The following is a 23,660-nucleotide window of genomic DNA, read 5'->3' on the forward strand; positions in this document are numbered from 1 at the left end:
AGAGGAGAGAGAATAGCTCCCTGCGGGACCCCGCAAGTTAGCGGAGATCTCTCAGAAACCATCCCTCCCCTCACCACACGCTGTCCCCGATTCTGGAGGAAGGAGGACACCCATTTAAGGGGTATCCCCCTAACCCCAGTCATGGGTAGGCGGTGGGTCAATAGATTGTGATCGACCGTATCAAATGCTGCTGTGAGGTCCAATAACACGAGCAGCGCTGATCCGCCTTGATCCATCTGGCAGCGAAGCCGATCTGTGATGGCAATTAGCACAGTCTCCATCTCGTGCCCCCTACGGAAGTCGGACTGGAAAGGTTCAAGTCTGGCTGTGTCATTTAAGAACCGTAGCCAGGTCGTTCCTAGATAGGTAGGGAGCCAGTCGCCTAGCAGAGACCTGGGCCTCCATTGTGAGCAGAGGGTCCAATAAGACACCAAGGCTTTTGACAGAAGGTGATGGACGTAGTGTCTCGCCATCCAAGGTAGGTAGCTGAATCTCCCTCCCACCCGGACTGCCCAAAACTCCACACCAGGTGGGCAAGTGGTCGCATGTAGATGTTAAATAATAGAGGAGAGAGAATAGCTCCCTGCAGGACCCCGCAAGTTAGCGGAGATCTCTTGGAAACCATCCCTCCCCTCACCACACGCTGTCCCCGATTCTGGAGGAAGGAGGACACCCATTTAAGGGGTATCCCCCTAACCCCAGTCATGGCTAGGCGGTGGGTCAATAGATTGTGATCGACCGTAGTGTCTCACCATCCAAGGTAGGCAGCTGGATCTCCCTCCCACCCGGACAGTCCAGCCAAAGGATCTCCATCTTCGCTGGCTTCACCCTCAACCTGCTGGCATGCAACCACCCAGTAATGACCTCAAGGCACTGATGGAAATTTTCGGGTACAGAGTCCGGCCAGCCCTCTATCCTCAGAATGAGCTGAGTGTCATCAGCGTACTGGCAGGGGTGGCTCGTCCATTACGCGAAGTAAGCGGTCGCAGAACACTTTTTTTTGCCAGGGGCGCAGAGGCACCTCTGTAAATGCCCCTCGACCTCCACTTGAGGAGCGCCCCCTCAGCTCACAACAGCCCTAGCAGTCCGGGGGGAGCCTCGGCTTTCTTGCCTCGCTGCCGGGCGATCCTCTTCCCAAAGGGGCCAGGCTCTTGAGCCTCGCCTAGCCCCTCTCGTTCCTACTCCACCCGGCCATCAGGTGCGTGAGCAGAGCTGGCGCTCCATCGTTCTCCGCGTTCGATCCCTTCCCCATGACCGGCTCCCTTTCCCGATCCCCCTGCGCTCCATCCGCCTCCTCTCCTCTCCCCAATCCGCGGGTGGGCGAAGGGGCGGAGCCGCCACGCCTGGCCCACTTCGGGTCCAGAGGCGTGTCTGAAGACCCCAGCGTGCGCATCAAAAGTTGCCTCTTCCCCTGACTTTCTCTTCAGCCATTGGGACCAAGAGAGAGAGAGAGAGCGAGAGAGAGCCCCTCCGGCTGGAGGTATCTCCCACCTCCGCTCCCTCCTTTGTTTTTGCGCCTACCTTCAGGAAAGGTGGGCATCTCCACCTCTCTCTCTTTCTCTCTCTCTCAGTCCCAATGGCTGAGGAGAAAGTCAGGAGAAGAGGTGACTTTTGGTGCACATGCCGGGGTCTTCAGGCACGCCTCCGGACCCAAAGCGGGCCAGGCAAGGGAGCAAGTGCGGCAAGTGTAGTTACTGGGATGTATAGTTCACCTACAATCAAAGAGCATTCTGAACTCCACCAATGATGGAATTGAACCAAATATGGCACACAGAACTCCCACGACGAACAGAAAATATATATCAATGATTGGTTGGGGGGGGGGGGACCAAAATACTGTTTGCTTACCGTTGAAAATTACCTAGGGCCGCCTCTGCGTACTGGTTATTAGGCCTGGGAGGTTTCGTTCGTTAATTTTGTAATTCGTTAAATATTCGTTATTTTTAACAATTACAAAATGATTTCAAAACTTATTTTCAAACCCGGAAGTGTTTTTAAATATCGAAACGGCATCCTCCATCTTTTTTACGGGCTTCCGCCCGTTTCGGAAATGACGTTTTAGGGATGGAGGATGCTGGGTGCGCCGGGAGCCAATCCGGCGCTCCCAAGCACCGTGGCTGATTGTGATTGGGCGGGCTGCCCTTTAAAAGCGGCTCCGCGTGGCCGCATTGCTCATTGCTGGGGAAGGCGAGGAGACGGGAGGTTCGGGAGGGAGGCTTGGCTTGCATTCATTCATTGCTTGCATTCATTCATTCCCTGGGCTGGGAGCAGCGGGGAGGCTTTGCCTTTGCCCTGTTTTCGCCCTGTTTTTCCATTTTCAAATATTTCTGAAAAATATCTTTCTTTTATTCTTCAAAAAATTCAAAAAATATTCTAAAAAAAGGAAAAGACCCTTGTGTGCCTGTGTGTGTGAGTTTGTCCCTGTCCTGTGGCTGTGTTCGCTCCACAACAGGGAAAGCATTTTGTTAATTTTCCATTTTCAAATATTTCTGAAAAATATCTTTCTTTTATTCTTCAAAAAATTCAAAAAATATTCTTAAAAAAGGAAAAGACCCTTGTGTGCCTGTGTGTGTGAGTTTGTCCCTGTCCTGTGGCTGTGTTCGCTCCACAACAGGGCAAGCATTTTGTTAATTTTCCATTTCTAAATATTTCTGATAAATATTTCTTTTTTAACGAATCGATTCGTTATCACCTTAACGAATCGACCCCCGTCTTAATAACGAAGTTCCGGAGGTGATTTGCGCATGCGCGGGGGGTCCGCCATCTTAACGAATCGATTCGTTAATATTAACGAAATTTCGTAAATACTGAACTTTTTTAAAGGAAAGTTTTGTAATTATTTTAAATATCGAAACGCAAAAACCCCCCAAATACAAATCGATTTTAGAAACAAATTTTTGCGTTGTTACCCAGGCCTACTGGTTATGCCATGCTTTGGAGATACAGTCACAGGAACATGTTGGGATTTGCCCACTGGCATCACCCCGTCTTCCGTGGCGCTGAAGACGACACAGAGCCAGGTAGGTATGGATTTCATCAGTTTATTTATTTATGGAAATGTATACCCCGCTTTTCCCTCGCCGCGCGAGGCGACTTAGAAAATAAATGGTTTTCTACTGATATGTTTTCTAAAATGGTTGCTACTGATATGTTGTATAGTGTATTTTTAATTGCCTTTTTGATGTTGTTGTGTTGATCTTTACTATGTAAACCGCCTTGAGTCGCCATCTCGGCTGAGAAAGGCGGTATAGAAGTAAAGCAAATAAATAAATAATACTGCAATTTGCAATGGAAGCTATGGAAAGTAAATACCCTATGGGTGCAAGGGGGCGGGGCTATGTATTATCGAGGTGAGTAATGGTGACCTTACCACCACCTCTGTCTCCTTATTCTAAAGAAATCGTGACGTCTCCTCACATGAATTTAACTGGTTGGAGAATTCAGTACATGGTTCAGTTCATGGTCCATCTGTCATGGCTTAGCTAAAGACCTACACCTCAAACCCATAACCTGGATCGGGTCCATCTCTTCATTGCAGCCCTATTTGGGCCCAGCCCAGAGTTGGGTTTACTCATAGTCGGACTAAGCCATGGATGGGTTTACTCATAGTCCAACGAAGCCATGGATGGGTTTACTCATAGTCCGACGAAGCCATGGATGGGTTTACTCATTGTTGGACCAAGCCATAGATGGGTTTACTCATAGTCGGACTAAGCCAGGGATGGGTTTACTTATAATCCGACTAAGCCATGGATAGGTTTACTTATAGTTGGACTAAGCCATGGATGAGTTTACTCATATTCAGATTAAGCCGTGGACCAAGAGAGAGAGAGAGAGCGAGAGAGAGAGAGCCTCTCCGGCTGGAGGTATCTCCCACCTCCGCTCCCTCCTTTGTTTTTGCGCCTACCTTCAGGAAAGGTGGGCATCTCCACCTCTCTCTCTCTCTCTCTCTCTCTCTCTCTTGGTCCCAATGGCTGAGGAGAAAGTCAGGAGAAGAGGTGACTTTTGGTGCACATGCCGGGGTCTTCAGGCACGCCTCCGGACCCAAAGCGGGCCAGGCAAGGGAGCAATTGCGGCAAGTGTACTTACTGGGACGTATCGTTCACCTACAATCAAAGAGCATTCTGAACTCCACCAATGATGGAATTGAACCAAATATGGCACACAGAACCCCCACGATGAACAGAAAATATATATCAATGATTGGTTGGTGGTGGCACACAGAACTCCCATGACAAACAGAAAATATATATCAATGATTGGTTGGTGGTGGCACACAGAACTCCCACGATGAACAGAAAATATATATCAATGATTGGTTGGGGGGGGGGGACCAAAATACTGTTTGCTTACCATTGAAAATTACCTAGGGCCGCCTCTGCGTACTGGTTATGCCATGCTTTGGAGATACAGTCACAGGAACATGTTGGGATTTGCCCACTGGCATCACCCCGTCTTCCGTGGCGCTGAAGATGACACAGAGGCGGGTAGGTATGGATTTCATCAGTTTATTTATTTATGGAAATGTATACCCCGCTTTTCCCTCGCCGCGCGAGGCGACTTAGAAAATAAAAAATAAAAACAACAGCAGTACAACCAACAAACCATTTTTTAAAAAATATTTGAAAGGAAAGGAGGAGGAAAAGAAACAGCAGTCCCAAATCAAGAAAACAGTTGCACCAGGAGTGAACAAAGAAACAGATAGAAACCGGTTTCCATGGGTTACATAGAGTGGAGATGGCCCAGTTGTGTCTCCATGAACCGAGGGAGAAAGGATCAGGGAAAGGAAGGCCTCCGTCAGAAAAAGCCACCTCTTCGAAGACCCTTCCTTCGGTATTTACTCGGTTTGTGTTGGACCTTTCTCCCAATCCGGAAGTTGTCTTCAGGAAACCAAACACGGTGAAATCGGTAAAGAAACTATCCAGGAAGCAGGTCATCCTTATGGAATTTGGTTGCCATTGCTCTGGACCAACGGATATTTGGATCTCGAATCGACGTATTGTCGATTCAATAGTTTGTTCTCGTTTGTGTCCACAATCGGAGTCAGCCCGTTATCCTTTGCATAAAATATTCTTTGTCGTACAATTTTTTGCGCAAAACTCGTCAAAATGGGGAACATTGCTTTTTCATTCTCACTCGAGGAAACTGACAATATTCTCAAAGGTTGGCAAACATTTAGGACGATATTTTGAGACAACGCCACTCTCTTCTTTTATACAGTTTTGTGGAAAAGTGACATTTGTGGAACAGTGAAATTTCTTTCCAGAATACACCCGTCTCTCGGCCTTATGTCAGAGTTTGAGTCACCAAATATGTAGCAGCATGAATCCGGAAAGCTCAAACGGTGACTATACAAAGTGCTGTATCCTAAGCTTAAAATACACTCTGCGCCTTTGGAGCTCTCCAAGGTACTAAAACGTAATTCTCACCTTGGAGAGTTCGGTTAAAGTCTGGCCTGAACTCAGGATTGGATTCACCTCCCTGATGAAATGTGTGTTGTGGTTTGAGTATTAGTGTGCAATCTGGTTTTCATGGATGCCTCTTCATCACTACTCATCGTCTCATCCTGGAAACTGTTGATCTGACGTTCCCATCTGATGCGAGTTTAGCTTAGCTGAAGTATCTCAGAAGCATCCTCGCGCCTATGAATTTGAGGCACAAAGAAAGCTTGCAATAATGACACCATGGTTGCTACTGATATGTTGTATAGTGTATTTTTAATTGCCTTTTTGATGTTGTTGTGTTGATCTTTACTATGTAAACCGCCTTGAGTCGCCATCTCGGCTGAGAAAGGCGGTATAGAAGTAAAGCAAATACATAAATAATACTGCAATTTGCAATGGAAGCTATGAAAAGTAAATACCCTATGGGTGCAAGGGGGCGGGGCTATGTATTATCGAGGTGAGTAATGGTGACCTTACCACCACCTCTGTCTCCTTATTCTAAAGAAATCGTGACGTCTCCTCACATGAATTTAACTGGTTGGAGAATTCAGTACATGGTTCAGTTCATGGTCCATCTGTCATGGCTTAGCTGACGACCTACACCTCAAACCCATAACCTGGATCGGGTCCATCTCTTCATTGCAGCCCTATTTGGGCCCAGCCCAGAGTTGGGTTTACTCATAGTCGGACTAAGCCATGGATGGGTTTACTCATAGTCCAACGAAGCCATGGATGGGTTTACTCATAGTCCGACGAAGCCATGGATGGGTTTACTCATTGTTGGACCAAGCCATAGATGGGTTTACTCATAGTCGGACTAAGCCATGAATGGGTTTGCTCATAGTCAGACTAAGCCATGGGTTTACTCATAGTCGGACTAAGCCATGGATGGGTTTAGTCATAGTCGGACTAAGCCATGGATGGGTTTACTCATAGTCCGACTAAGCCATTGGTGGGTTTACACATAGTCGGACTAAGCCATGGATGGGTTTACTCATAGTCGGACTAAGCCATGGATGGGTTTACTCATATTTGGATTTTGCCATGAATGGGTTTACTTATAGTCAGATTAAGCCATGGATGGGTTTACTTATAGTTGGACTAAGCCATGGATGGGTTTATTCATAATCTGATTTAGCCATGGATGGGTGTACTCATAGTCCGACTAAGCCATGGATGGGTTTACTCATAGTCGGACTAAGCCATGGATGGGTTTACTCATAGACTAAGCCATGGATGAGTTTAGTCATAGTCGGACTAAGCAATGGATGGGTTTACTCATAGTCAGACTAAGCCATGGATGGGTTTACTCATAGTCGGACTAAGCCATGGATGGGTTTACTCATAGTCGGACTAAGCCATGGATGGGTTTACTCATAGTCGGACTAAGCCATGGATGGGTTTACTCATAGTCGGACTAAGCCATGGATGGGTTTACTCATAGTCGGACTAAGCCATGGATGGGTTTACTCATAGTCCGACTAAGCCATGGATGGGTTTACTCATATTCAGATTAAGCCGTGGATGGGTTTACTTGTAGTTGGACTAAGCCATGGATGGGTTTACTCATATTCAGATTAAGCCATGGATACTCATATTTGGATTATGCCATGAATGGGTTTACTTATAGTCAGATTAAGCCATGGATGGGTTTACTCATAGTTGGACTAAGCCATGTTGTATGTATGGTGACCATCCATTACAGGGCCATTTTGGGATATGCAACCTGACAGCCAGGACTACTTGGAACAACCACATTTCCATTTCATACATGAATAGGGTTTGGGTCTCTCTGTCCCAACTTCTCCAAGCTACGCTGGAATCAATGCAGATCATGAAGAGCAAACTTCACGCCTACTATTTCCCTTCTCAACGGACCTTAAAGGATGAGTGCCTGTCTGTGAAAACTAAACTGCTGAAGTAGAAAACATGGAATTTATATATCTATATATCTATATATATATATTAGGCTTGGTTGATCAAGAAAAAAATGGTTCTAAACTCGTTTTGTATATAGGGGGCGCTGGCGGTTCGATTTTGAAATTATTTCCGAAATTTTCTTTTAAAAAAGATCGGAAATAGCGGGAAATACGAATCGCTTTCTTTGTTTCGTTGATGGAAGGTGCCCCTCCCTCCCTCCAGAACCATTAAAATCTCTCTTCTTTCCTTCCCTTCTGCGGGAAGCTGTCAGTCATGCAAAAAGGAGAGGTGGGCGTGGCCATGCACAGCTCTCCTTGGAGGTCGCTGGGGGCATGGCTTTCAGGAACAGTTGTTCTTACCCATGCCCACCTTCTTCCTCTTTGCATCGGCGGCTTTGCGAGGTGGGCTTTGGGAGGTGGCCGTGGCTATGCCCAGCTCTTCCACATCACCGCTTGTCACCAGGGAGGTAGCCCCGGCCACCTCGCAAAGCCCACCTCGCAAAGCCGCCGATGCAAAGAGGAAGGAGGTGGGCGTGGGTAAGAACATCTGTTCCTGAAGGCCACGCCCCCAGCATTTACGATTCACTGCCGGAAGTCGTAAGGAAGATGGCGGACGCGGCTTCGAAATGGCAAGATCCCTTCTGGGTTGCCAAAACGCGCCGATATCGCTTCTAAAGGCATTTTATTTACGATTTCATAACGAGATTAGAAATTAACGAGCTGGATCAACCAAGCCTAATACATATATATTAGGCCTGGGTAACAACGGAAAAAATTGTTTCTAAAATTGATTTGTTTTTTGGGGGGTTTTGCGTTTCGATTTTTAAAAGAATTCCGAAATTTTTCTTTTAAAAAATTTGATATTTACAAAATTTCGTAAATTACAAAACAATTACGAAACAATTACGAAACAATTACGAATCGATTCGTTAATGGCGGACGCGACCGCGCAATACGCTAAAAAACCCTCCAAATGGGACAGGGGGAACTTCTGAAGCTTCCCTCTCCCTCTGTTGTTGACTGTTGGTGTGATATTTATAATTTTTTTTCACTGATTAAACAAACAACAGCTATAAAACTTGCCCCAGACATGCGGAAATAATAACAAAACGATTTCAAAACGGTAACGAAACAAATACAAAATGAATCCGAAGCAATTACGAAACGAATTAAAAAATTTGTTTCGTTTTTTAGATGCTCTTGAATGGTTCGCTATCGCTTCGTTATAAAAAAAAATAACGAATTTTTAACGAATTACGAATTTACGAAATGAAACCGCCCAGCCCTAATATATATATTAGGCTTGGGCAGTTTCGTTCGTTAATTTCGTAATTCGTTATTAATTCGTATTTAAATTAGCTTACGATCCAATATTGAGCCATGCAGGAATTGTGTGAGGAGTAATAAAGATTCGAAACAATTTTTTCAATTTATTTCGTAATTATTTTGTAATTATTTTGTAATTATTTCGTAATTATTTTCGCATGTCTGGTGCAAGTTTTATAGTTGTTGTTAGGGCTGGGCGGTTTCGTTTCGTTAATTCGTAATTCGTTAAAAATTCGTTATTTTTTTTTATAACGAAGCGATAATGAACCATTCTGGAGCAACTTAAAAACGAAACAAATTTTTAAATTCGTTTCATAAATGCTTCGGATTCGTTATGTATTCGTTTTGTTATCGGTTTGAGGTCGTTTCGTTATTATTTCCGCATGTCTGGGGCAAGTTTTATAGTTGTTTTTTGTTTAATTAGTGAAAAAAAATTATAACATCACACCAACAGTCAACAACAGAGGGAGAGGGAAGCTTCAGAAGTTCCCCCTGTCCCATTTGGAGGTTTTTTAGCGTATTGCGCGGTCGAGTCCGCCATTAATGAATCGATTCGTTATTGTTTCGTAATTGTTTCGTAATTTTTTTTACATTTACGAAATTTCGTAAATATCGAACTTTTTAAAAGAAAAAATTCGTAATTCTTTTAAATATCGAAACGCAAAACCCCCCAAAAACGAATCAATTTTAGAAACAATTTTTTCCGTTGTTACCCAGGCCTAGTTGTGGTGTGTTTTATCACACCAACAGTCAACAACAGAGGGAGAGGGAAGCTTCAGAAGTTCCCCCTGTCCCATTTGGAGGGATTTTTAGCATATTGCGCAATCGCGTCGGCCATTAACGAATCGATTCGTAATTTTACGAAATTTCGTAAATTTCGAAATTTTTTAAAGGAACATTTCGGAATTATTTAAAAAAACGAAACGCAAAGGCCCCCTAAAAACAAAACGAGTTTAGAACCAAATTTTTCCATGGTTACCCAAGCCTAATATATATATCCAAGTCCATATATTAAGCGCGTTGAATGACATTGTATGTTGTAGTGAACCCACAACACCCATTTCTTTGTTGTTGTTGTTGTTTTTAAAAAAGAACATTTAGATTTCTTTCCGGTTTGTTTTTTTCCCCAAAAATTTGCTACAGTACAAATATTTATAGATAGATATATATATATAGATCATCTTATATATATATATATGTATATGCATGTATGTATAATAACAAGAAATACTGAAGAGATATCCCCTCGGTTTCTGTAGAGTTTGGCGCGTCTTCAATCTTCTCGAGATCCTTCCCCCCCCCCAACCCCCCCGGGCGATTCATGGCACATAATGGTATTATTATTGGCACAGGTTCAGAAAGAAATATGTATTCACAGTCCAGGCGTCCCGAGTGGAAGCCGTGGCGCGGTCCTCGCTTCTCTTTGCGCAGTTTCTCTTTGCTCGCAATTTCCTTCCTCATCCCTTCCATGAAAAATAACCCAGTCCGCACACACACGAAAAAATGCCATCACAGGTTGGGGCAAATCCCGATATTTTTTTTCTTTCTCTCTCTCTGCTTATAATTATATAAAAATATATTTGGCTGCTCTTTGAGTCTTCCATCAGTAAACGCAAAAAATGGTAGGGATAGGTCACCCATTCACTGAATTTGCTTTTTACAGGTTCACCAATGGAATCCTGTTGGGAGAAAAAAGAAGAAAGTATAGTTACCGCCAGTCATTTTCCATAACACACACACACACACACACAAGTGTCTTTGAAAATGGAAGACGAGAAGAGGATACGGTGTTCCCTCATTTATCGCGGGGGTTACGTTACGGGACCACCCGCGATAAGTGAAAATCCGCGAAGTAGGGACGCCATATTAATTGTAATATTTATACATTACTAGCTGTACCTGCCATGTGTTGCTGTGGCCAACCTGCCTCTTTCTCTCCTTCTTTCTTTCTCTCCTTCCTTCCCCCCTCTTTCCTTTCTTCCTTCCCTTTCTTCTTTGCTTCTCTCCTCCCTTCCTTCTTTCTTTCTTTTTCTCCTTCCTTCCTTCTCTTTTTTCTTTCTTTCTCTTCTTCCTTTCTTCCCTCTTTCCTTCCTTCCTTCCTTCTGTCCCTCTCTCGCTCCCTCTTTCCTTCTTTTCTTTCTTCCTTCCTTCCTTTCTTCTTTTTTCTTTCTCTCCCTCCTTCCTTCCTTTCTCTCCTTCTCTCCCTCCCTCTTTCCTTCTTTCCTTCCTTCCTTTTGTCGCTCCCTCCCTCTTTCCTTCTTTTCTTTCTTCCTTCCTTCCCTTTTTCTTTTTCTTTCTTTCTTTCTTTCTTTCTTTCTTTCTTTCTCTCCCTCTTTCCTTCCCTCCCTCCTTCCTTCCTTCCTTCCCTCTTTCTTTCTTTCTTTCTTTCTTTCTTTCTTTCTTTCTTTATCTCCCTCCTTCCTTCCTTCCCTCTCTCCCTCCCTCTTTCCTTCCTTTCTTTTTCTTTCTTTCTCTCCTTCCTTCTCTTCCTCTTCCCTTCCTTCCCTCTCTCCCTCCCTCTTTCCTTCCTTCCTTCCTTCCTCTCTCTTTCTTTCTTTCCTTTCTTCCTTCCTTCCTACCTTCCCTTTTTCTTTCTTTCTCTCCTTCCTTTATTTCTTCACTCCTTCCTTCCTTCCGTCCCTCCCTCCCTCTTTCCTTCTTTTCTTCCTTCCTTCCTTCCTTCCTTCCTTCCCTTTTTCTTTCTTTCTCTCCCTCCTTCTTTCCTTCCCTCCCTCCCTCCTTCCTTCCCGCCGTCCCTCCCTCCTTCCCTCTCTCCCTCCCTCTTTCCTTCCTTCCTTTTTCTTTTTCTCTCCTTCCTTCTCTTCCTCTTCCCTTCCTTCCTTCCCTCTCTCCCTCCCTCCCTCTTTCCTTCCTTCCTTCCTTTTTCTTTCTTTTTCTCCTTCCTTCACTCCCTCCTTCTCTTCCTCTTCCCTTCCTTCCCCCCTTTTCTTTCCCTTTCTCCCCTTTCTTCCTTCTCTACGTATTCGTGGACTGCAACTTCCGGCAGTCTTCTGATCTGTCTACCTATTTACCAATCTGTCTCTATCTAATCTATCTATCTATCTGGAGGATTGCTGGGAGTTGCAGTCCAGGAATCGGAAATGGGAAATCTGCAGGGATTGCGATGCTCTCAAAGAGATCCAAGGAGAAGACAGCTTCCATCTTGGAAGCCGTGCATTTGGATCATCCTCTTCTCCTAAAGGGCCTGGTCTAGGGGATGCTGGGAACTGTAGTCCCAAAGAGAGTTTGGGTATGCTATTGTGTGTTTTGTTTGCCGGGGAGTTGTTTTCGCACATGCGCTGTAGTGTCTTTTCTCTTTTTTTGGAAGCAGTGCATTTGGTTCTTCCTCCTCTCCTAAAGGGCCTGGTCTAGGGGATGCTGGGAACTGTAGTCCCAAAGAGAGTTTGGGTATGGTGTTGTGTGTTTTGTTTGCCGGGGAGTTGTTTTCGCACATGCGCTGTAGTGTCTTTTCTCTTTTTTTGGAAGCAGTGCATTTGGATCCTCCTCCTCTCCTAAAGGGCCTGGTCTAGGGGATGCTGGGAACTGTAGTCCCAAAGAGAGTTTGGGTATGCTATTGTGTGTTTTGTTTGCCGGGGAGTTGTTTTCGCACATGCGCTGTAGTGTCTTTTCTCTTTTTTTGGAAGCAGTGCATTTGGTTCTTCCTCCTCTCCTAAAGGGCCTGGTCTAGGGGATGCTGGGAACTGTAGTCCCAAAGAGAGTTTGGGTATGCTATTGTGTGTTTTGTTTGCCGGGGAGTTGTTTTCGCACATGCGCTGTAGTGTCTTTTCTCTTTTTTTGGAAGCAGTGCATTTGGATCCTCCTCCTCTCCTAAAGGGCCTGGTCTAGGGGATGCTGGGAGTCGTAGTCTGGAAGAGAGTGTGGATATGTGATTGTGTGTTTTGTTTGCCGGGGAGTCATTTTTGCACATGCGCTGTAACATCTTTTTGCTTTTTTGGCTTTTTAAGTCCCTTCCGCTGTGTTTTTCAGTGTTTTATGAGTGATGGTCACTCGTTGGCCTGAGAGATGTCTTGTGTCCAAATTTGGTGTCAATTCGCCCAGTGGTTTTTGAATTATGTTAATCCCAAAAACAAACATTCATTTTTTATTTATATAGACTAGCTGTCCCCTGCCACGCGTTGCTGTGGCCCAGTCTGTTGATATGGAAAATAAAGTAATGAGAAAGTGTGGGTTTCTAATATCTGTAATTCCTTTCTGCTTGTGAGTAAACAGTATTTCTTCTTGTTTCTTTCCCAGTGTTGATGTGGAGAGTGTCTGGTTTGCCTACTCTGGAATATGCAACATAATAATTGTCCTTCTTTAGGAGTCCCTTTCAAATCTATGATACTATATCTGTGTGTGTGTGAGAGAGAATCATATCTATCTATCTATATATTGATGACTGGATGGCTCTCTGTCAGGAGGGCTCTGATTCCATTTTCTTGCCCTGGTGAAGAGAGTTGGACTGGATGACCTTAAGTAGTTTCTGTTGGTCATGGGGGTTCTGTGTGGGAAGTTTGGCCCAATTCTGTCATTTGTGGGTTTCAGAATGCTCTTTAATTGTAGTGAACTATAAATCCCAGTAACTACAAATCCCAAATGTCAAGGTCTATTTCTCCCAAACTCCATCTGTGTTCATATTTGGGCATATGGAATTTTTGTGTCCAGTTTGGTCCACATCCATCATTGTTTGAGTCCACAGTGCTCTCTGGATGTAGGTGAACTACAATTCCCAAACTCAAGGTCAATGCCCACCAAACCATTCCAGTGTGTTCTGTTGGTCATGGGAGTCCTGTATGCCATGTTTGGTTCAATTCCATCATTGGTGGAGTTCAGAATGCTCTTTGATTGTAGGTGAACTATAAATCCCAGCAACTACAACTCCCAAATGTCAAGGTTATTTCTCATAAACTCCATCTGTGTTCATATTTGGGCATATGGAATATTCGTGCCAAGTTTGGTCCAGATCCATCATTGTTTGAGTCCACAGTGCTCTCTGGATGGAGGTGAACTACAATTCCAAAACTGAAGGTCAATGCCCACCAAACACTTCCAGTATTTTGTGTTGGTCATGGGAGTTCTGTGTACCAAGTTTGGTTCAATTCCATTGTTGGTGGAGTTCAGAATGCTCTCTGATTGTAGGTGAACTATAAATCCCAGCAACTACAACTCCCAAATGAAAAAAAATCATAATTTTTTTTTTTTAGTGATGGTCACTCCTTGTGTTGTGAGATGTTTTGTTGCCAAATTTGGTGTGATTTTGTTCACTGGTTCTTTTGTTTTTAAGGTACTCATTATGATCAGAGCATTATATATATATAGATTAGATGTTGTTGGGGCGGCATCGGGGAGGTGGACAAAACAAGTCCGCTCGCAGCCTGAGCCACCGACGGAGCCTCGCAACTAGATGTGAGGTTCCACACACCAGTCCGGTTGTAATGTAAATATTTTACATTCATTTTCTTTGAAAATCCGCGAAACAGCGAGTCCGCGTAAAGCGAACCACAAAATAGCGAGGGAACACTGTATTGGTAGGTGATCCGTAGCCCCTTCTCGTCCCCCATTTTTTTCCTTCTCGTGACATTTAAAATGCCCCTCCCCTTTGTAATTACTTTATAATTTATTTCAATCAACGAAGAGAGGAATTATCCCCACTGCCCACAAATCAAACAACAGCCAGGGATAAATTAAAAAGCACATAATAAATATCTGATTATTATTATTATTTCTTTTTTTAAAGGTTTTCGGGAAAAAAATAAAATGGGAGGAAAAATGTGGAAGCAACGAAGTAAATAATGAAACCGAAAGTAAGTACAGTTAAAACCTAACTCACCTTTTCTGTCTGCTTGGTTTTTCGTAGGTTAAGATAGGTAACAAAGGGATTGATTTACTGGCCCTATTGTTGCAGTCTCAGATAGAGCCAACAAATTAATGAGATTGGTTTGTTGTAGGTTTTTTGGGAAATATGGTCACGTTCTAGTAGCATTCTCTCCCGACGTTTCGCCTACATCTATGGCAGAGGTTGTGAGTAGGCTTGGGCGGTTTCGTTCATTTCGTAATTCGTTATTAATTCGTATTTAAATTAGCTTATGATCCAATATTGAGCCATGCAGGACTACTGTGAGGAGTAATTAAAAATCGAAACAATTTTTCCAATTTATTTCGTATTGTTTCGTAATTGGTTCAAAATTGTTTCGAAATTGTTTCGTAATTGTTTCGTAATTATTTCCGTATGTCTGGTGCAAGTTTTATAGTTGTTGTTTGTTTTATCAATGATAAAAAATAAATTATCACACCAACAGTCAACAACAGAGGGAGAGGGAAGCTTCAGAAGTTCCCCCTGTCCCATTTGGAGGTTTTTTTAGCAGATTGCGCAATCGCGTCCGCCATTAACAAATCGATTCGTAATTATACGAAATTTCGTAAATGTCAAAAATTTTAAAAGGAAAATTACAGAATGGACCCCTAAAAACGAAACGAGTTTAGAAACAAATTTTTCCGTTACCCAGGCCTATCATCTACAATCAAAGAGCACTCTGAACTCCACTAACGATGGAATTGAACCCAACGTGGCACACAGAACTCCCATGACCAACAGAAAATACAGGAAGGGTTTGGTGGGCATTGACCTTGAGTTTTGGAGTTGTAGTTCACCTACATCCAGAGAGCACTGTGGACTCAAACAACGATGGACCTGGACCAAACTTAGCATGAAGATTCAATATGCCCTGATGTGAACACTGGTGGAGATTGGGGGAAATAGACCTTAACATTTGGGAGTTGTAGTTGCTGGGAATTATAGTTCTCCTACAATCAAAGAGCACTCTGAACCCCACCAATGATAGAGTTGGCCCAAACTTTCCACTAGGCTTGGGTAACCACGGAAAAATTTGGTTCTAAACTCGTTTTGTTTTTAGGGGGGCCTTGCGCTTCGTTTTTTTTAATAATTCTGAAATTTTCCTTTAAAAAAATTCGAAATTTACGAAATTTCGTAAAATTACGAATCGATTCATTAACGGCGGACGCGATTGCGCAATATGCTAAAAAAACCTCCAAATGGGACAGGAGGAACTTCTGAAGCTTCCCTCTCCCTCTGTTGTTGACTGTTGGTGTGATCAAACAAACAACAACTATAAAACTTGCACCAGACATGCGAAAATAATTACGAAATAATTACAAAAAAATTACGAAAAAATTACGAAATAATTACGAAAAAATTACGAAAAAATTACGAAATAATTAAGAAATAAATTGAAAAAATTGTTTCGAATCTTTATTACTCCTCACACTATTCCTGCATGGCTCAATATTGGATCGTAAGCTAATTTAAATACGAATTAATAACGAATTACGAAATTAACGAACGAAACCGCCCAAGCCTACTTTCCACACAGAACCCCCATAACCAACAGAAAATACTGTGTTTTCTGATGGTCTTTGGCGACCCCTCTGACACCCCCTTGTGACCCCCCAGGGTCCCGACCCCCAGGTTGAGAACCACTGTTCTAGAACATGGCCACATAGCCCGAAAAACTTACAACAAACCAGTCATTCTGGCCGTGAATCAACAAGATTCACCTTCATTCAATAATCAATTCAATGGGCAAACTTTGACTAGGATTAACCAATAGGATTGGATTCGGACGTTGGACTCAACCATATTGTGAGTTGAGTCGAACCATTGAAGCAATGGGGGTATACCTACCTCGGCAATTGATTCAACGGGTCTGCTCTAATTTGGATTAAACCAACAGGATCAGTCAGAGAAGATTTAGCCCCAACGACAAGATGTCCGTTTCTGGTTGAGGAGTCCTAGCATCATCACACATTTAATTTAGATGATGGGAGACAAGGTTGTACGTTAGCAAAAGAGTAAATCATCATTAGGAGGACATCTACTGAGGATTCGCCGGGTGAGCAGCAGAAGATCAGTACCTTGTGTTACAGCTATATCTTAATTATATTTTGAAGTGAATTCGTGATGGGCGTCGGAGAGTAAAATCCAAAAGCAAAACGGGCGAAATCAGGGGCTATATGGAGGTCTCCTTCCACAATGTCGTCTCCATCCATGGTGACACAAAGCCAAGAGAGGAGAGATAGCAGAGACCACTCCTGTTTTGATACATGATGTCCTCCTTCCATGACCTTTGGAAACTCCTCACCCATATCCAACAAACCACAGTGTGATCGAAAATCGTAGTTCTCTCCATTTTTCCTGGCCCCACAACATGTTATGGTCCTCCATCATCAATTCCACTGGACTGAAGGCCACGTTGTCCAAAGAAGCAAAGACCACCAGCATTGAAGTGATGATCCTCCACCATCAATTCCACTGGACTGAAGGCCACGTTGTCCAAAGAAGCAAAGACCACCACATTGAAGTGATGATCCTCCATCATCAATTCCACTGGACTGAAGGCCACATTGTCCAAAGAAGCAAAGACCACCAGCATTGAAGTGATGATCCTCCATCATCAATTCCACTGGACTGAAGGCCACATTGTCCAAAGAAGCAAAGACCACCAGCATTGAAGTGATGGTCCTCCATCATCAATTCCACTGGACTGAAGGCCACGTTGTCCAAAGAAGCAAAGACCACCAGCATTGAAGTGATGGTCCTCAATCATCAATTCCACTGGACTGAAGGCCACATTGTCCAAAGAAGCAAAGACCACCAGCATTGAAGTGATGGTCCTCCATCATCAATTCCACTGGACTGAAGGCCACATTGTCCAAAGAAGCAAAGACCACCAGCATTGAAGTGATGATCCTCCACCATCAATTCCACTGGACTGAAGGCCACGTTGTCCAAAGAAGCAAAGACCACCAACATTGAAGTGATAGTCCTCCATCGTCAATTCCATCGGACTGAAGGCCACGTTGTCCAAAGAAGCAAAGACCACCAGCATTGAAGTGATGGTCCTCCATCGTCAATTCCACTGGACTGAAGGCCACGTTGTCCAAAGAAGCAAAGACCACCAGCATTGAAGTGATGGTCCTCCATCATCAATTCCACTGGACTGAAGGCCACGTTGTCCAAAGAAGCAAAGACCACCAGCATTGAAGTGATGGTTCTCCATCATCAATTCCACTGGACTGAAGGCCATGTTGTTTGAAGAAGCAAAGACCACCAGCATTGAAGTGATGGTCCTCCACCATCAATTCCACTGGACTGAAGGCCACGTTGTCCAAAGAAGCAAAGACCACCAGCATTGAAGTGATGGTTCTACATCATCAATTCCACTGGACTGAAGGCCACGTTGTCCAAAGAAGCAAAGACCACCAGCATTGAAGTGATGGTCCTCCATCATCAATTCCACTGGACTGAAGGCCATGTTGTCCAAAGAAGCAAAGACCACCAGCATTGAAGTGATGGTTCTACATCATCAATTCCACTTGACTGAAGGCCACGTTGTCCGAAGGCTCCATCACCATCTTCCAAAGCAGTTACTCTACTCCAAACTCAAGAATGGAAAACGGAATGTTGGAGGACAGGAAAAGAGATTTAAAGATGGGCTCAAAGCCAACCAGCTCTCTAGCTGGAGGTCAGCTGTGATTCTGGAAGAAACATTGGGAAGTCTTTAGTGTTGTGGTCCTGACGTGCAAATCGGGCGAAAGACTAATCAAACCGTCTAGTAGCTGGTTCCCTATCAACAGATGCTCTATAGATCTTCTTTGGAAGCTTTTAAACAGAGGCCTGATGGCCATCTGTCAGGGGTGATTTGAATGCAATATTCCTGCTTCTTGGCAGAATGGGGTTGGACTGGATGGCCCATGAGGTCTCTTCCAACTCTTTGATTCTATGATTCTATGATTCCAATGGGAACAATGTTCTAGAACAGTGGTTCTCAACCTGTGGGTCCTCAGGTGTTTTGGCCTTCAACTCCCAGAAATCCCAGCCAATTTGCCAGCTGTTAGGATTTCTGGGAGTTGAAGGCCAAAACATCTGGAGACCCACAGGTTGAGAACCACTGTTCTAGAAGGACTTGATTTGTAGAAAGGCAGAAAGGGTCTTCTTCCCCGGTTATAACCATTTCTGGAATTTGTGGTGTCTCTATTGCAATTCTAGGCTGGAGAACATGATTCAAAATCAGGGGCAAGTCAAATTTTGACTTGAGGAACATCAATGTGAAGGCCATCACCCAGAAACAAATCCAGATATTAAAGAGTACTCCTGGAAGAAACATTCTTCTTGCCCGTGAAGATTTAACCTCGTAAACAGACACTCTACAGATCTTCCAGTGGGAACAATGTTCTAGAAGGACTTGATTTGTGGAAACACTCTTCATTGTTGAGCAGAGAGGGTCGTATTCACCGGTTATAACCATTTCTGGAATTTATGGTTTCTCTATAGCAATTCTAGGCTAGAGAAAATGATTCAGAATCAGGCACAAATCAAATTTTGATTTGAGGAACCTCAATGTGAAGGACATCACCCAGAAACAAATCCAGATATTAAGGAGTAGTTCTGGGCAACACTAGTATTGCCAGATGAAGCTGATTAGAATGGAGAAACATTAAAAATCCTGAGATGCTGGAAGAAACACGGGGAAGTCTTTATTCTTGTGTCCTGACGTGAAAATTGGTCATCTGACCTGGGTATAGGAACGAAAGACTAATTGAGCCGTCTACTGGCTCGTTTCCCATCAACAGACGCTCTATAGATCTTCCAATGGGAACAATGTTCTAGAAGGACTTGATTTGTGGAAACACTCTTCATTGTTGAGCAGAGAGGGTCTTCTTCACCGGTTATTACAATTTTTGGAATTTGTGGTGTCTCTATTGCAATTCTAGGCTAGAGAACACAATTTGGAATAAGGGACAAGTCAAATTTTGACTTGAGGAACATCAACATGAAGGCCATCACCCAGAAACAAATCCAGATATTAAAGAGTACTCCTGCCCGTGAAGATTTAACCTCGTAAACAGACACTCTACAGATCTTCCAATGGGAACAATGTTCTAGAAGGACTTGATTTGTGGAAACACTCTTCATTGTTGAGCAGAGAGGGTCTTCACCAGTTATAACCATTTCTGGAATTTGTGGTGTCTCTATTGCAATTCTAGGCTAGAGAACACAATTTGGAATCAGGGACAAGTCAAATTTTGACTTGAGGAACCTCAATGTGAGGGACATCACCCAGAAACAAATCCAGTACTCCTGGAAGAAACATTCCTCTTGCCCGTGAAGATTTGACCTCGTAAACAGGCACTCTACAGATCTTCCAATGGGAACAATGTTCTAGAAGGACTTGATTTGTGGAAACACTCTTCATTGTTGAGCAGAGAGTGTCTTCTTCACCGGTTATAACCATTTCTGGAATTTGTGGTGTCTCTATTGCAATTCTAGGCTAGAGAACACGATTCGGAATCAGGGACAAGTCAAATTTTGACTTGAGGAACATCAACGTGAAGGCCATCACCCAGAAACAAATCCAGATTTTAAAGAGTACTCCTGGAAGAAACATTCTTCTTGCCCGTGAAGATTTGACCTCGTAAACAGACACTCTACAGATATTCCAATGGGAACAATGTTCTAGAAGGACTTGATTTATGGAAACACTCTTCATTGTTGAGCAGAGAGGGTCTTCTTCCCCGGTTATAAACATTTCTGGAATTTGTGGTGTCTCTATTGCAATTCTAGGCTGGAGAACATGATTCGGAATCAGGGGCAAGTCAAATTTTGACTTGAGGAACCTCAATGTGAAGGACATCATCCAGAAACAAATCCAGATATTAAAGAGTACTCCTGGAAGAAACATTTTTCTTGCCCGTGAAGATTTAACCTCGTAAACAGACACTCTACAGATCTTCCAGTGGGAACAATGTTCTAGAAGGACTTGATTTGTGGAAACACTCTTCATTGTTGAGCAGAGAGGGTCTTCTTCACCGGTTATAACCATTTCTGGAATTTGTGGTGTCTCTATTGCAATTCTAGGCTAGAGAACACGATTCGGAATCAGGGACAAGTCAAATTTTGACTTGAGGAACATCAACGTGAAGGCCATCACCCAGAAACAAATCCAGATTTTAAAGAGTACCCCTGGAAGAAACATTCTTCTTGCCCGTGAAGATTTGACCTCGTAAACAGACACTCTACAGATCTTCCAATGGGAACACTGTCCTAGAAGGACTTGATTTGTGGAAACACTCTTCATTGTTGAGCAGAGAGGGTCTTCTTCACCGGTTATAACAATTTTTGGAATTTGTGGTGTCTCTATTGCAATTCTAGGCTGGAGAACATGATTCGGAATCAGGGACAAGTCAAATTTTGACTTGAGGAACATCAACATGAAGGTCATCACCCAGAAACAAATCCAGATATTAAAGAGTACTCCTGCAAGAAACATTCTTCTTGCCCGTGAAGATTTAACCTCGTAAACAGACACGCTACAGATCTTCCAGTGGGAACAATGTTCTAGAAGGACTTGATTTGTGGAAACACTCTTCATTGTTGAGCAGAGAGGGTCTTCTTCACCGGTTATAACCATTTCTGGAATTTGTGGGGTCTCTATTGCAATTCTAGGCTAGAGAACACAATTTGGAATCAGGGACAAGTCAAATTTTGATTTGAGGAACCTCAATGTGAAGGACATCACCCAGAAACAAATCCAGATATTAAGGAGTAGTCCTGGGCAACACTAGTATTGCCAGATGAAGCTGATTAGAATGGAGAAACATTAAAAATCATGTGATGCTGGAAGAAACATTGGGAAGTCTTTATTCTTGTGGTCCTGACATGAAAATCGGTCATCTGACCTGGGTATAGGAACGGAAGACTAATTGAGCCGTCTACTGGCTCGTTTCCCATCAACAGACGCTCTATAGATCTTCCAATGGAAACAATGTTCTAGAAGGACTTGATTTGTGGAAACACTCTTCATTGTTGAGCAGAGAGGGTCTTCTTCACTGGTTATAACAATTTTTGGAATTTGTGGTGTCTCTATTGCAATTCTAGGCTAGATAACACAATTTGGAATCAGGGACAAGTCAAACTTTGACTTGAAGAACATCAACGTGAAGGCCATCACCCAGAAACAAATCCAGATATTAAAGAGTACTCCTGGAAGAAACATTCTTCTTGCCCGTGAAGATTTAACCTCGTAAACAGACACTCTACAGATCTTCCAATGGGAACAATGTTCTAGAAGGACTTGATTTGTGGAAACACTCTTCATTGTTGAGCAGAGAGGGTCTTCTTCACCGGTTATAACAATTTTTGGAATTTGTGGTGTCTCTTTTGCAATTTTAGGCTGGAGAACATGATTCGGAATCAGGGACACGTCAAATTTTGACTTGAGGAACATCAACATGAAGGACATCACCCAGAAACAAATCCAGATATTAAAGAGTACTCCTGGAAGAAACATTCTTCCTGCCTGTGAAGATTTGACCTCGTAAACAGACACTCTACAGATCTTCCAATGGGAACAATGTTCTAGAAGGACTTGATTTGTGGAAACACTCTTCATTGTTGAGCAGAGAGGGTCTTCACCAGTTATAACCATTTCTGGAATTTGTGGTGTCTCTATTGCAATTCTAGGCTAGAGAACACAATTTGGAATCAGGGACAAGTCAAATTTTGACTTGAGGAACCTCAATGTGGACATCACCCAGAAACAAGTCCAGTACTCCTGGAAGAAACATTCCTCTTGCCCGTGAAGATTTGACCTCGTAAACAGACACTCTACAGATCTTCCAATGGGAACAATGTTCTAGAAGGACTTGATTTGTGGAAACACTCTTCATTGTTCAGCAGAGAGGGTCGTCTTCACTGCTTATAATCATTTCTGGAATTTGTGGTGTCTCTAGGCTGGAGAATATGATTCGGAATCAGGGACAAGTCAAATTTTGATTTGAGGAACCTCAATGTGAAGGACACCACCCAGAAACAAATCCAGATATTAAAGAGTACTCCTGGGCAACACTAGTATTGCTAGATGAAGCTGATTAGAAGGGGGACATATTAAAATCCTGTGATGCTGGAAGAAACATGGGGAAGTCTTCATTCTTAACCTCCTTTAAAAAAACGAAACAGTAACTTACTTTATTTGTAGCACTCTTGTGGTAAAAGCGTAATGGTTACAGAGGTTCAAATGCTCAAACGAGCAGCAAGTTTGCCACCTCCTTTGCCAATGAGGGATGTGTGTTTCATGACAATTCCATTTCTGAGATGTTAATATTAGGGCTGGGCGGTTTCGTTTCGTAATTTCGTAATTCGTTAAAAATTCGTTATTTTTTTTATAACGAAGCGATAACTAACTATTCAGGAGCAACTAAAAAACGAAACGAATTTTTAAATTCGTTTCGTAATTGTTTCGAATTCGTTTTGTATTCGTTTCGTTATCGTTTTGAAATCGTTTCGTTATTATTTCTGCATGTCTGGGGCAAGTTTTATAGTTGTTGTTTGTTTAATCAGTGAAAAAAAATTATAAATATCACACCAACAGTCAACAACAGAGGGACTGAGAAGCTTCAGAAGTTCCCCCTGTCCCATTTGGAGGTTTTTTAGCATATTGCGCAGTCGCGTCCGCCATTAACGAATCGATTCGTTATTGTTTCAAAATTGTTTCGTATTGTTTTGTAATTTTACGAAATTTCGTAAATATCGAACTTTTTTAAAGAAAAATTTCGGAATTCTTTTTAAAAACGAAACGCAAAAAACCCCTAAAAACGAATCGATTTTAGAAACAAATTTTTCCGTGGTTGCCCAGCCCTGGTTAATATCCCTTCCATGCCCAAACTGGGGTCATTTCTTACTCCTCGATTTCAGGTGAGCCTTGAATGAGTTCGTGTTTCATCTCAGCGGGCCAGAAATAGTTGCCTGGTGGAGCTGTGGCGACAGTCGTTCCCTTTGTACCTCTCTCTCCCCCATTCTAATCTAATTACCTTTTCATAATGCTCAGCGGCCGAGCACAATGTTAAACGGCCAATTCGCGGCGAGTCACACTTAGCCGAGGTGGGGAAATTGCAT

General features: G+C 43.2%; 1 protein-coding gene across 2 annotated transcripts in view; it reads right to left on the reverse strand.

The window, feature by feature from the left end:
• AJAP1 (adherens junctions associated protein 1) overlaps positions 1-23,660 on the reverse strand; it is a 242,807-nt gene that overhangs the window by 12,009 nt on the left and 207,138 nt on the right. Inside the window, exon 6 of one of the 2 annotated variants that reach the window (XM_067472813.1) lies at positions 9,329-10,368. The exons of the other annotated variant lie outside the window; for it this stretch is intronic. The gene's annotated coding sequence lies outside the window, so the exon portion shown is untranslated. Of the gene's footprint in view, positions 1-9,328; positions 10,369-23,660 lie in introns of those variants that run through there. 2 annotated transcript variants of the gene reach the window in all.

Source organism: Anolis sagrei, chromosome 13 (assembly GCF_037176765.1).
Source record: "Anolis sagrei isolate rAnoSag1 chromosome 13, rAnoSag1.mat, whole genome shotgun sequence".
Taxonomy (NCBI): Eukaryota; Metazoa; Chordata; class Lepidosauria; order Squamata; family Dactyloidae; genus Anolis; species Anolis sagrei.